Source organism: Eublepharis macularius, chromosome 16 (assembly GCF_028583425.1).
Source record: "Eublepharis macularius isolate TG4126 chromosome 16, MPM_Emac_v1.0, whole genome shotgun sequence".
Lineage (NCBI taxonomy): Eukaryota > Metazoa > Chordata > Lepidosauria > Squamata > Eublepharidae > Eublepharis > Eublepharis macularius.
Window position 1 is genome coordinate 18,011,071 of NC_072805.1, and position 13,998 is coordinate 18,025,068.

The window sequence follows — 13,998 nt, forward strand, 5'->3', positions numbered from 1 at the left end:
AATTAGGCGTGGAGCAGGTGGCAATGCCTGCCCCTTTACCCGGCCGGGATCAGGAGTTGAGCAGGTGGCAATGCCCACCCCCTCTTCACCCGGCTGGGATCAGGAGCGGAGAAGGTGGCAATGCTCATCCCCTTTATGCAGCCAGGATCAGAAACAGAGGATTAGGTAATGCCTACCCCCCCCTTCTCCTGGCCTGGATCAGGCGCGGAGCAGGAAGTAATGCCTGCCCTCCCTTCACCCAGCTGGGATCAGGAGTGGAGCAGGTGGCAATTCCCGCCCCCACCTTCACCTGGCCGGGATCAGGCATGGAGCAGGCAGCAATGCCCCTCCACACTTCACCCAGTCGGAATCAGACGCAGAGCAGGAGGCAATGCCCACCCCTTCTTTACCCAGCTGGAATTAGGCGTGGAGCAGGTGGCAATGCCCACCTCCCCTTCACTTGACCGGGATCAGGCACAAAGGAGGCGGCCATGCCCGCACCCCTTGCCTTCATCTGGCCGGGATCAGTGATAGAGGAAAAAGGAATGCCCGCCTGCCCTCCCCTGTCTAGAGCCCGTTGTGTTTTTCCCCCACAATGAACTTTGTTGCTAGTAATAAAATATTAGGCGTTCTGAAAATATCGGGTACCATTTTGAGATGGCGCCCTCTAACCATCTTTAAAATACCAAAAATGCCCTCCCCCAGCCTCTTAAAGAGCATTTTAGGTTTCCTTCCATTGGCTTTGTGCTTCGGGCTGTGCTCGGCTGGCTTCTTGCTTTGTGAGCCACTGGTTTTTTTTGGGTGGATGTTTCCAGGAGCAGCTAAGTTAGAGATCGAGGCTCAGAAGCCTTCTTCGTCCTGCTTCAAAAATGGCAGCTGGCCAAAAGCAACCACAGAGCCCCGTCCGAACAGAATGGAGTTAAGAGAACAAGGGCCATCATGGAGTAACTGGCACAGCTCTCTGGCTGCCTCTCTCAGATTCATTTTGTGCTGGTTTCTGCTCTCCGGGGGGAACCTGCTGCCTTATGATTTGCTGGAAACCGCTCTGATCTCCAGAGTCCTGGCTGCCCATCACCGCTGCCTTTCCCGCGCCTTCTCAAACGCTCTAATTCCAATCAGATTTGCTTTTACTATAAGTCCAGCCAACATAACCTGAGAACTTACCAAGCTGAAAGCCACCTATCAGTCACCATTTTTGCAGCCTGAAGGACACAGCTGGGATATGGGCCAACGCAGTAGTCCCTGCCAACTTCAGGATCACACTAGTAACACACATTCCAAGCTTTATTAAATGAAAATAGGGAAAACCTGTCCTTATACCAAGGGTTACTGGCCAAAGCATCTCTACCTTCCCCTCCTGACCTCTGCATATTGCTGATGGTTCTGTCCCAGTAGACCCTAATGCAGTCCCCAGGGATGCCATAGGGCACACTGGTGTTTTTCCTGGCTGGACTGCCAGTTGCTCCCCATGGCAAGCAACCTCTCACCCCCACCCACTGTCTCCAACTCCCTCTTGCTCTTGGGCAATTGAGTGGGAGGAGAAAACAGAGGGGTAATGTCACAGTTGGGGCAATGTTGCTTCTGGTTGCTGCAACGGTGATTCTCTAGAAATTCTCCCAGACTCTATGGTGAAACTTTCTGGAGGTTCCCAGCACAGGGCTGACAACCTTATTCCAGATGCCCCCCCTGCTTCTTCCCCAAAGTGTCTCTTCCCTAAAGCATAGAGCTCATGAAGCGATTCAGAAAAACCCAAGAGGCATCACCTTTGGCTCTGCAGGGAGTGCCGTTCAGATATAGCCGCCCCTATCATAGGAAGATGTTTAACTTTGGAACCTCCTGACATTTTGTGATTCCCCCCACCCTCAGCAGCCATTTTTAGACATGCCTCCCTGTTGTGGTGGTGCCGATTAGCATTTCTCAAAACTCCAAAAGTGTCCACAGGCTCAACAAGGCTGGGAATCTTTGCTCTGTCCCATCACATGTGTGCCGTATTTTCCCCCCCTGCTCCTGTAGCCTGTCCTCCACTGATTCAGCCAGTCTGCTGTCCTGGGTGAGAATACACCTCTGCAACGACTGTGTTTGAAATGGTAGGCTACCCAGTGCGAAACGCCATAATGTTCATTGCTTATGCGCATGCACAAGAGACACGTAGAAGATGCAAGTCGTAGCCAGTTCATGTTGTTTGGATTATGCATGTACTAGTCCACCAGCATCTCAGACCCACATGCTCCCGTGGATATCAGACTGCTTATGATACTTCAACACCAGGGCCAAGCAAGACTGGGTTAGTGAAAACCCTATGAATAATAACAACAACATTCTATTTATATACCGCCCTTCAGGACAACTTAACACCCACTCAGAGCGGTTTACAAAGTATGTCATTATTGTCCCCACAACCAGGGCTTTTTTTCAGCTGGAACGTGGTGGAACGGAGTTCCGGAACCTCTTGAAAATGGTCACATGGCTGGTGGCCCTGGCCCCTGATCTCCAGACAGGGGGGAGTTTAGATTGCCCTCCGTGCTGCTGGAGTGGCACGGAGGGCAATCGAAACTCCCCTCTGTCTGGAGATCAGGATGTGGGGCCACCAGCAATGTGACCATTTTCTCCGAGGGCAACCCACTGAGTTCCACCACCTCTTTTCCCAGAAAAAAAGCCCTGCCCACAACAATAACCCCCCTGTGAGGTGGGTGGGACTGAGAGAGCTCCTGGGAGCTGTGACTGACCCAAGGGTACCCAGCTGGCTTCAAGTGGATGAATGGGAAATCAAACCTGGTTCTCCAGATTAGAGTCCCACGCTCTTAACCACTACACCAAACTGGCTATTAGGTGAGAAATGTGCTCTGCTCTCTCCAGGTCAGTCTCCCACCAGGAAATTGGAGGCTGTGAGATCACAGTGTCCCAGAGGCAGGGTTGCCAACCTACAGGTGGAGCCTGGAGATGAGTTGTAATTTCAGGAGATCTGGAATTACAACTGATCTCAAGGCTACGGGAAGAAAATGGCTGCTTCAGAGGGTGGACTGTATGGCATTATACCCCCTAGGAATAACCCCCAAGCTCCACCACCAAATCTCCAGGAATTTCTCCATCCAGAGCTGGCAATTCTACCTGGAGGACACTCTCTGCTTGAAGAAATGTAGCCAAGAGATGCAATGAGAAAGACACACTTGCATAAGGAAAGCTATGTACTGCTGACTTCCCCAAGTGCCTTTCCACCAGGAAATGAGAGAGCACTACAGATTCCCTTGCAACATTACTGAGGCTTCTGTGACAATTTCCCACTTCCTGATCAGAGAAAGATGGTGGAGCGAGCAAGGCAAAGACTCTTTGGCTCCTGTTAGTTCATCCTCTTTATACTGCACAACACTCCACAAAGCAGTTAATGGTGCACCAGTTTCTCTTCCGTGATTCCAGCAAGTTACCTGTTAGTATCAAGTATGCTTTCGAGAGAGCTTGTGGAGTAATGGATAGTGTCAGACTAGGATCTAGGAAACTCAGGTTCGAATCTCCACTCAGCCATGGAAGCTTGGTGGGTAAACTGGGGCCAGTTGCACACGCACACTCAGAGCCAAAACAGACGAGACGCCTGACACGTGGAAGATACACGTCAATTTCCTGCAAGTGTAGTGAGAAAGAACCTCTGCCAGGGAGAAGAATCCCTCTTCTCCTTTGCAAAGGTTCTCTCTCTAGACATCTCGTCTAGTCTGTGCTCCATCTTGCTGCCGCCAGCTCCCCTTGCTCCCCTAAAAGCACTCTGCAGCCAGAGGGAGCCGAGCACGCTGGCAGTGGCAAGAGGGAGCCAATTGCACTGGCAGCAGTCAGAAGGAGTTGGCAGCGGTGATCGGCTTCTTGTCCCTCTCACTGCCACCAGCACGCTCAGCTCCCTCTGGCTGCAGAATGCTTTTAGGGGGGAGCATGGGAAGCTGGAGACAGTAAGAGGGAGCTGAGCAGACTAGACAAGATGCCTAGAGAAAGAACCTCTGCCAGAGAGAAGAGGGAGAGAATCTCACTACACTTCCCGTGGAACCTTGTGGGAAAACGACATGTGTTCTCCATGCATCCGGCATCTTGTCTGTTTTGGCTCTCAGCCTAACCTTCCTCACAGGGTTGCTGTGAGGATAAAATGGAGAAGAGGAAGATGTGGTAAGTCACTTTGGGTCCCTATTAGGGAGAAAGACAGGGTACAAAAGAAGTAAATAAACAAGTGAATAATGACAGTATTTTAGCAGTGATGAATCAGTGAGTAAAATGGGGGCAAACTTGTTGCCCACAATGGTTCACACGGAATCTTCGTGGACAGCCACTCAAGTTCAGTGGCAGAGAGTGAAAGTACGTGGGTCCACAGCTCTGCCTGGCTTTCTTGCTGCACTGTATGCAGTACACATGTAGCCCCCCTCTGGGAAAATATCACCCCCACGGTGCTATTTTAGGTTGGGAAATAACACAGGGGTGGAAGCTGAAGACCCTCCTCTCCCATGCCATGGACCCAGTGCAGATTGGGCCCCCAAGACACTTCAGAATGGAGTTCCCACGTGGAACAACAGCAGTTTAACTGCCAGTCCCAGTGGCAGTTGTGTGTTAAATATCACTTCCTAGTTTGGGCCCTGGGTGCTCTGAACTCCAAAGAACACAGGAAAGGGCCTTGTGGGGAGTCAGACCATTGGCCCACCAACATCAGCCTTGTCTCCTCAGCCTGGCCGTGTGTCTCCTGGGTCTCAGGCTGAGGTCTTTCTCTTCACCGGCTACTGGAGCCTTTCATCTGAAGATGGCGGAGATTGAACGAGACCTTCTGTGTGCCAAGAGGATGCTCTACCACCTTGACATAGGCTGATTCCGCACACCTTGGATAATGCACTTTCAATGCACTTTATCAATCGTTTGAGGTGGATTTTTTGTTCCGCACACAAAAAAATCCGTTCCAAATGATCTATAAAGAGGATTGGAACTGCATTATCCAACGTGTGCGGAATCACTCACTGAAGCACCTTCTTGACATAGGATCTTTTTTGAATGTTCCAAAAACATCTGCTCAAGACAAGGCTACTGAGAGCTGCTTCCGGAACCCGCCTCCTACCACCCAGACCTAACTCAAACATTAGATCAAGTCAAACATTAGATCAAGTCAAATCACATGACATGACCGAATGCCGGGGTGACCAGAATGTTGTTCCCCCGGTCCTTCTTCTTTCAACAGGCCTGACTGGAGCCAGGGCCTTTTTCTCATGGATGGGCAAACACAGTTTAAGCAAGATTTGGCAATCCGTAATGACTCCTGTTATGTCTTCCCTCCTGACTCACTCCTGCACATTGCTCAGCCAGCAGCTACGTATTGATCAATGGATTAATAGTTTCCCAAATCTTCAGGGAGTTCAGATACACAAAGAAGGAACTTCTTGGTCCTGGCCAGTAACCATAAATTGGTTGTTGTGGGTTTTCCGGGCTGTATTGCCGTGGTCTTGGCATTGTAGTTCCTGACGTTTCGCCAGCAGCTGTGGCTGGCATCTTCAGAGGTGTAGCACCAAGAGACAGAGATCTCTCAGTGTCACAGTGTGGAAAAGATGTTGGCAAGTCATTTGTATCTACTCAGGAGGGGTGGGGTTGAGCTGAGTCATCCTGTAAGAGTTTCCCAGGGTGTGGAATGCTAATGGCGGGAGGCTTCACTGTATCCTGAGGAGGTTCTTTTGCATATGGATTGGGGCTTGATGTGCTAATCTTCTCTGCAGGGCTACCTCCATGTGGAGCAGCAGAAATGGGGAAATGCCTCTCTTCCACACTGTTTTTGCAAGGGGTAAAAAGCTTGGGCGTAAGGCAGGAGCTTTCCGTCCCCCAAAGGCAGCTTTCTGAGCCCATTTGCACACCTCAGGAAGCCAATTCCTGAGGTGATGTGTGTCAGCGCAGTGCATGGGATAGTTCTGTGGAGAACTCATAAAAGAACTGTGTAGGGAGACCCTCAGCCGCAACTTTTTACAGGGTCCCTCTGGCTTGTTGGCTTTTCAGCTTTTAGCTATGGGGGTGGGGTAGCAAACTCTGACTTGAGAAATTCCTGAAGATTTGGAGGCGGTGCCTGGAGTGGGTGGAGTTTAGCATGCTCAGTGGCAATATGATGCCATGGAGCCCACCCTCAGAATCTGTCAATATCTCCAGAGGAAGATATTGCAGAGATATGCCTTATGTCTTTATATACATATAAACATACATGCATACACACATATCTTTTGCAAACGTTCCAGAAACATCTGCTCAAGACAAGGCTTCTGAGAAATATATATGCAAAAGCTATTGAGAGCTATATAGATACAAAGATATTAACGTGCTGATTTTAAAGAACATGGAAAAAGCCCCAGTGGCCTGGGGGCGGCAATGGCCACAGACAAGGTCAGGGAAACTGCAGGGAAAACGGCCACATGGAAGCCCTGATGGCTCTATAATTATTGAGCTCTATCAGCAGCCAAAGCAGTGACACAGAAACCACACATAAGCCTGGCCTCCCTGTGAAAACCACCAAGATTTCTTAAGAAGCTGCTGTAGCTAGACAAGCATGCAGGTGTACAGAACAAGCAATATACTCGCACAACAGCAGAACAATGGGAAACAATGCCACATGACTAGACATTGTGCGCCGCTGCCATTACTTGGTGATCTGATCCATCCGGGCAGTCAAACATTTACAGCTTATTAAACTGGGTGCAATTCATTTCCCAATGTAAAATACAAACGACTGGTGATCTACAATGGAGATAACAGAACACTAGTAAATCATTATTGCTTAGGGCCAACCTACACAAGAAATGCAAATGGACGTAAAGCTATCCCGATATCCCCTCTCTTTTTACAGAAAAATACAGAAAGAAGGGGTTGCCTAAAGAAGCAATCCAAAACAGGTCCACTCAGAAGGAAGTCCTCCGTTATTTGATGGGTCTTACTCTACAGAAATCCAAGTCTGTAGTAGCAAAATACTAAAGAGATCTGACAAAGAGAGCTGTGGCTCTTTATGCTACAATAAAGTTGGTTAGTCTTAAAGGTGCTACTGGACTGTTTACTATTTTACTGTACAGAAACTGTTCTTAGGATTGCAGCCTAAATTTCCCATGCCGCCACTATGACAGGGCTATCCTAAGGAGGTCTACTCAGAATTAGAGATGGGCACAAACCGGGGGGGGAAATGAACCGTGCAGTTCATGGTTTGTCACATTTCACAAACCACGAACTTTCATGAACCTGCCCCGGTTCGCGAACTGGTTCATTTTGGTTCATGAAAATGTGACTTCTGGGCCAGCAAATCACCACTTCCGAGTCAGCAGAAGGTCTGCAGGAAGTCCATCCCCTGTTGCCTAGGAAACTGATTGATCGGCACCAGGCTGTCTGCAGTGACGAACCAAAAAACGAACCAAACAAACCAGCCTAAAGTTTGTGGTGGTTCATCAGAAATGGGCTCTGATGAACCGCTGGTTTGCGAACCATGAACCAGCCTGGTTCGTGCTGAATTTTGGTTCGTATTTTGGTTCGTGCCCATCTCTACTCAGAATCCTACTGCAGTCTGCTCAATGGGGCTTACTCCCAGGAACGTTGCCTTACAATACCATCCTAAGAACTCTTTAGTAAGCTTATCTCCGAGTACACCTGCTTAGGATTGCTCCCCAAAGGTGCTCCCCAGACAGTCTGCCCTCCCCATGTGTCTAAAACCACGCAGGAAAAAAGGGAAGAAGCAATATGCAATGAGGTTATTTATATACTGCCTCTCAATTAAGTATCCCTCCTGCCCCTGTCCAATTTTGTCAGATTTTAGAAGATAAGCTGGATTGGTACTTGGATGGGAGACCACTAAGGAAGTCCAGGGTCACTACGCAGAGGCAGGCAATGGGAACCCCTCTCTTCCCTTGAGGGGTTGCCATAAATCAGCTGTGACTTGAGGGTACTTTGCATACACAAGATAGTTTACAAACAGTAAAATCAATAAAATGCAATAGAACACAGTAATATATCAGAAAATCAATAGAATACAATTTCCACAACTGCCAGTCCCAACCACCCCATTTTTTATAGATCAAAACCCAAAGGCCCTCCAGAAGGCCTCCAGAGCCAGTTTGGTGCAGTGATTAAGAGCGTGGGACTCTAATCTAGAGAGCCATGTTTGATTCCTCGCTCCTCCACTTGAAGCCAGCTGGGTGACCTTGGGCTTGTCACCGCTCTCTTGAGCTCTCTCAGCCCCACCCACCTCACAGGGTGTTTTGTTGTGGGGATAATAATATCCTTTGTGAACCGCTCTGAGTGGGTGTTAAGTTGTCCTGAAGGACAGTATATAAATTGAATGTTGTTGTTGTTGTTGTTATAAAAAGCAGGTGTTCAAACCCGTACAGAAAATTTTAGGTGCACACATTCAGCTTTTTCACTCAGTCTCACCCAATTTCCACCTTACTGCTGCTCCTGTCCTCTAGGCTTTGAACCATGCAAGTACGATTCTCAGCATAGCTTTTGGGGAATGGTAAAAAGGGACCCCTCTTTCCTCTCTTCACCAGCAAAACAATTGGTTGAATCAACCTGGTAGGCAGGGAAAGAATTAAGTTCCTCTTTTGAAATCAATTTTCCCAGAGTGAAAAGGTACAACAATACAGCTTAGAAGTCAAAGCGATCACTAGCCCCCATGGCCACACACTGAATAAGCCATTGCGGTAAGCAAGGTGAGGGTATTGCTTGCCCAGAGCTCAGGGATACATAGCCATTAACCTTGAACCATTCAAATAATCTCAGCCGTACATGCAATATCTCAGCCGTACATGCAATATCTCAGCCGTACATGCAATATCTCAGCCGTACATGCAATATCTCAGCCATACATGCATTATCTCAGCTGTGCAATAATATCTCCGCAAATTTTAGGTGAGGAAACCCAGATGCGAGAATTCCAAAACACACAAGCATCCCTGCTGATGTTTCGCAGGTGAAAATAAAGACATGTTTGTAAAAACCTCAATTCTCATGTCAAGGATCACCGTACCAGCCCCACCTGACTATTAAGGTGTGACTTCCTTTTCTGTACCTGGCAATTGCCTCTTTGTTGCTGGTTTGAAAGCCAGGAGAGCGAATCTCTCCAAAATGCTCAAGGCCACACTTCAGGATGTCTCTTAGGGAGAGATTTCCTTGGAACTAGGACAGTCCCGGAGAGATCTTCTTCATCTGTAAATCTACTGGAGCCAAGAAGCGAGGCAACCCTGAATTAACCCCGGGCTCTGCAGCCTTTTACAATTATAGAACCAAACAAAATCCAGGGCAGGCCAGCAATAAAGAGCGGGTATAAGAAAGCCCATTTGCATGCCACAGAATATACATTATTGACTGACATGCTGATTAATAATCCTTAACGCTGCTGCTTCCCAAATGCTGGTTGTGGCCAACCCTTTTTTTATGAAGCAGCACACACGAGGTCTTACAAGAAGTCATTAATAGACACAGGAGCAGTCTGTGCAATTGTTTGAACACACTGACACAGTTCGCACTTGGGTTACTGGCAAGTGTTCACCTCTTACCATTCCCGGTTCTGTGAAGTGTATATAAGGGCCAAACTAGACGTGCTGGTTTTAAAGAGTTGGTTCTGGGTTCCCAACTCGAGTTCCCTGAAACTACACAGTAGCTTTAGGGAGTAGCTGTTAAAAATAAAAGAGACCCTAAATGGCATCCAAATGCCTCCGGGGGGGGGGCTTTTCCTTCCCTCCCCCTCAAGCCATTTCTCCCTGTCAAAAGGAAGAGATGTTTTCCTTGTTTTCTTTTCTCCTCCACATGGAGTATTTTGTGCAGATGGAACAGTACAAACAGGGGGAAAATATCCCGTGCTATTGTGACATGGGAAAATGACGTAGGGGGAGGAGCCCCTCCTTCCCTCGCAGAGGAATTCTTTGGCCATTTGGGCTCTCTTTTATTTGTTTTAACAGCCATTTACTTTTTAACTGCGGTATGGCCACAGAAACCTGAGTTGGTTCTGGGAAACCCAACTCTTTAGAAACCTGGACATCTAGCTTGGACCTAAGTCCCCCCCCCCCTCAACAAATCTTTCCCTGCAATTCCCTTCACACATTGATTATTCTAGCATCCCCCCGATCCCTCCAATACACCTTAACTTTAAGATTCCTTTTTCTTTTTGGAAAAAAATCCATATTCAGTTCTGCGCTGAGCCACATTTGCCTCCGAAGCCAACCCCTGGATTAAACTCTCTTTCTGTTATCTCTCCACACCCGCTGTACTGATCAGGGGTCTAGGAGCACCACTCAAAGCAGAGGAGAAACCAGAAAAAGATATAAACCAGAGGAACCAGGGCTGCCTGCTCAGCCACTACTTCATGGAATGGGAAGACGCAGAGAGAATCCCCTGGTTGCAACCTGAAGACCCTATCGACAATATAATGGGATTTTTTTGTGCGACTTTCTTCTTCCCCTCCCACACCCTGAACGGTTTTTAAAAGAAACACAACTTAGTCAACAGTTGCCTAATGTTATTAGCGAGTCACTGTGTGTTTCATTGTCAGAGTTTGCCAGTTTTGTCTGAGGCAAGGGTGTGCAGACCAAAACAAATGAGTTGTCCTGTGCCTGGTTGGTTGGACTCCTCTGGAGTCAGTCACTTGGCTGTCTGGCCTCTGAGGCAAGAGCAGCTGTAAGGCACCCAGAGCCTGAGCATAGCAAACCGGTTGATCCAGCAAGGCAGCCACCTGAAGCCTTGATCTAAATAGTTCAAGAGGTGCTCTTGCTCAGCTGCATCTACTGGCAGGTGTTGGGGCTCCAGAGGCTGCGCTCTGCTTGGGGGTTACAGTGAGGTTGCGTACAGCCAGATTGCCACTTCTGTGTGCTGCCTCAGCCTGGGCCTTCTGCCACCCCCATTCGTGCTGATTGTCAGCAGGTCCTGAGGGACTACAGCCCTGGTGATGTCTCCTTAATTAAAGAGCAGTTGGTGTGAACAGCCCAGTGAATGGCCGGTAACAGCTCTAGTGGTGGCGTATATGTTCAAGGAAAGAATTGCTGTTCTTTCATGTTGGAGATGCCCTTGAAAAAGGTTAGCGAAACGGTTTTCCGGCTAGCAGCTTGTTGGGTGATACCTAGTGGAGCTTCCAGGATTCCATGTACTTGATGAACGAAACATGAAGAGAGATCATTAATGAGGAACTAAACATAACAATTGACTTACCTCGAATCCGGGAAGTTCACAGAGGTTGCACAATTCTCTCTACCTGTTGAAGAGAAGAAAACAGTTGCCATCAGAATTAGACTTCAAAGCCACCAATTTATTATGCTAGACTGATTTCTTGATACTATCTCAATGTATCTGAGGTTCATTATTGTCATCTATGATTGTTATTGTATTTATTTATTTAAGGAAGGGGATATCCAGTTGTGAATGAATATTTATTGCTCTGGAGCACTTTATTTTATTGCACTGTTATAGGAACTTTAAAATTTAAACCGCAGACTCTGTTAATTGGTTTTTAACTTGCACCACAGGACGGTTTATACCCTTGAGTGTTGATTGTGTTTACCCATGGCAGCCTTTCCACTGTTTTGCATATGTTTCCTGCCTGGCAGGGGCCCAGCAGCTGTCTCAGGAACTGCCAGTGCTGGCCAAGATTTACGGTGCGCCGATACAGACGCACAAGAGAATAAAAGTGTTTGTGTTGATGTATGGTGGATCAGATATACGACCCCTGAAGAGGTCAATGGATGAAACAAATTCAATAATTAGCCGGCTCCTTGTTGGGTCCTTCTGAATATTTTTTCCCATTTGTGATTTTGGCTCCACCTGCAAAAGAAAATAAATCATGAGATTAGAATCTGTTTGTTGATTCCGGTGCCTTCTCTGAGCACCTATTACCTGCACACCTGCAAAAGAGAAGAAAGAAGAAGCCTTAGAAGGTTGCTACATGTGCATCTGGACTTTTATTGCACACTATTGATTGGACAATTCTGGCTGTCTTTCTATTTTTGGCCGTTATTTATTGTGGATTGTGGATATTTTGTAATACAGATATTTTGTAAGAATTTGTAAGTAATTATATTGAATCAGCATTCAGCACTTTATCACTTTGCACTTTACCGTAAGGAATTCTATATTTATACTGAATACCTGGAAAAGGAGGAGGAGGAGGTTGTGGCTTTCCTAGATGTGGTGTACCGAATAAATTCCAGATTTGCGACCCAGAGAAAGGTACCAAGGGATGTGATAGTGCAATTTACGACAAGGAATGTAAGGGAAATGATAGTGACTAAGCAATTTCAAGATCCATTGATAGTTGATGGCAAGACAATTATCATCATGAAGGAGTTACCCAGATCGGTGCTCTTGGACCGGAAAAAATACAAAGTGTTAGTCCAGACTTTGAAAGACATGAAAGTAAGATACAGATGGGAATTACCGGAAGGGATATCTTTTGAATTTGGAGGGGTAAGAAAGCGCATCAGATCTGAATTGGAAATGGAAAGGTTCATGATGGACAATGAAAAAGACTTACCAACAACAAGGCTTTGAATATGGAGTGCAAAGTTTTATCGTGGAATGTAAATGGACTTAACTCACCTAATAAGCGAAAAAGTATTTTCCACTGGCTATTAAAACAGAAATGTGATATAGTTTGCTTACAAGAGACTCATATTAGAAATCAGGATGTAAAATACCTTAAAGTAAGTAAATTGGGCATTGAATTTGTAGCGGCCTCAAAAAAGAAAAAAAGGGGAGTGGTACTATATATAAAAGAAGAGCTGCAACCAAAGGTGATAATTAGAGATGGGGAAGCCAGATTTATAGCAGTGGAATGCATTTGGAACTTAAAGAAAGTGTTGGTGATTGGAATATATGCGCCTAATGGAGCTAAAGAGTGCTTTTTTGAGGATTTAAAGAAGCAACTAGATGAACTTTCATATGATCAGATAATACTTGCAGGAGACTTCAATGGAGTTACGAATTTGGAACAAGACAAGAAATCAGCCACTACACAAAAGAAAAGAGGATTATTACCAAAGACTTTTTTTGGATTAATGCAACAGGAAGCGTTGGAAGATGTGTGGAGAATGCAGAATCCCACAATCAGACAGTATACCTTTTTCTCTGCAAGACACTCTACCTTATCGCGTATTGATATGATCTGGGCCTCAAAGGACTTAGTACTTTGGACTAAGGAAGTAGAAATAATGCCTATGGTAGGCTCAGATCATAACCCAATTATGTGGAAATTTGGAAAAAGAACTAAGAGAAAAGGATGGAGAATAAATGAGGATTTGTTGCAAGAGGGAGAAAATATGGAAATGTTGAGAAGGGAGACTAAATTCTTCATACAGTACAACATGAATCAAGAAGTACCAACCAACAAGGTATGGGACACGTACAAGGCAGTAATCAGAGGTGTATTAATGGACTTAAATGGAAGACTCAGAAGGAAAAAAGAGGAGAAGAGACAGGAGATTATGGAAAAAATAAAAGCCAAAGAAATCCAGTTGAAGAAAAGACCAGGGAAAAAGAAAATATATCAGGACATTAAAATCCTTCAGGAGCAGTTGACGGCCATGAATAATAAAGAATTGGAATGGAATCTGAAAAGACTGAATCAAAAGTCGTTTGAAGGGGCGAACAAACCTGGGAAATTTTTGGCATGGCAATTGAAGAAAAGAAAGGAGAAAAAGATAATAAATAAAATATGTGATGACAATAAAGTACACCTGGAACAGGTCGCTATTAGCAGAGCCTTTTATAAATTTTACGCTAAATTGTATGATAAGAAAGAAGTGAATAAAGATGCGATAGCCGCATATCTGGAGAAAATGAAGCTGCCAGTAATGTCCGAGGAGTGGAGAGTTAAACTAAACAGTGAAGTAACAGAAGAAGAGATAAGGAAGGCAATACAGTCAACAAACTTGGGAAAAGCGCCAGGGCCTGATGGACTCACAGCTAAGTTTTACAAGGCAATGGCCAATGAACTGGTACCGTTTTTAAAAGAGGTGATCAATGGTGTTATGAGGGACCAAAGGATCCCAGATACCTGGAGTGAAG